We start from the raw sequence: 1,109 nt of genomic DNA on the forward strand, positions 1-1,109 counted from the left end.
CGCTGCGGGCGCCGGCGCCGCTGGCGTCATCGGAGGGCGACGCCGAGGGAGGGCGGCCGTTGGCGGCCGTTGGCGCGCGTGCGCCGTGCGCTGCCGTTGCCGGGTCGGGGGGCGGGAAGAGCGGCGGGTAGCGGGCTGTGGGGGGCGTAGGGCGGGTGCTGGGTGCACCGAGAGCCACTAGCGCGGTGGGGGTGTGCGGCGGACGGGGTCCCTGCAGTCTGGTCAGCTGCTGCGTTGTGCCGTTGAAGAGGTTGTGCTCGTACTGGCCTGGAATGGTGCCATTTTCTGAATGGAACAAGGAGTAGAGGGAAACATGGCAACATGGCACCTTCGTGGGCACTTTTATGTTGTTCAGCTTTTCCCTGCTAACCTGTCTGCCCACCGCTTCAAAGAGCAGCGTGGAGGAAGCCCAGCCCACTGACCAGGGCTACACACGATTCCCCAGTATTACTAAATACCCTGGTAAATTTGTGTTGGTGCACAATCTCCCTCAACATCCACAAGTCTGTAAAGAGCTTAAGATTCTTTGTTAAGACAGAGGTAATCTTAAAAAAAAAAAATCAGGAATGCCTACTTGAACTGGACTTCTGCACTTTCCAGGCATTCTTGTCCTTTCTGCAAGATCACTGTGGAGTCCTTGTTCATGACTTCCTTTCTTGATAGGAACCAATCATGCTTTGTGTCATGAAGGAATGTAAAGTCATTCCCCTACCGCTGTGGCAAATACATCTGTCTAAGAATATGATTTTTTTTCCATTCCTGTTTTATTGTTGACAGCTGTAATCGATGCTTCTGTCAAGCTGTTTTACTTGATGTGGGCTCAGCCAGGGTCACAGGGGTGGTATTCAGTTSACAGTGGTTTCATTTTCTAGGTTATAGCTACACAGAAATGTATAGCTGGATTTCTGTGTTCCAAAAGATTAGTGAAAGTGATGTTCATTGTGGAATTAGAACTTAGTAAGAGCACTGTCCAGGAAGGCCAGTGGTATCCTGCAGTACTCCAGAAGAGCTTTGCTGATCCCTGTGCTCTACTCAGCCCTGCTGAGGCCGCAGCTGGAGCACTGCGTCCAGTTCTGGGCTCCCCAGTACGAGAGTGACATGGAGCTACT

This window comes from Nothoprocta perdicaria, unplaced genomic scaffold (assembly GCF_003342845.1).
Source record: "Nothoprocta perdicaria isolate Ctin4 unplaced genomic scaffold, notPer1 scaffold_238, whole genome shotgun sequence".
In the NCBI taxonomy this organism is placed as follows: domain Eukaryota; kingdom Metazoa; phylum Chordata; class Aves; order Tinamiformes; family Tinamidae; genus Nothoprocta; species Nothoprocta perdicaria.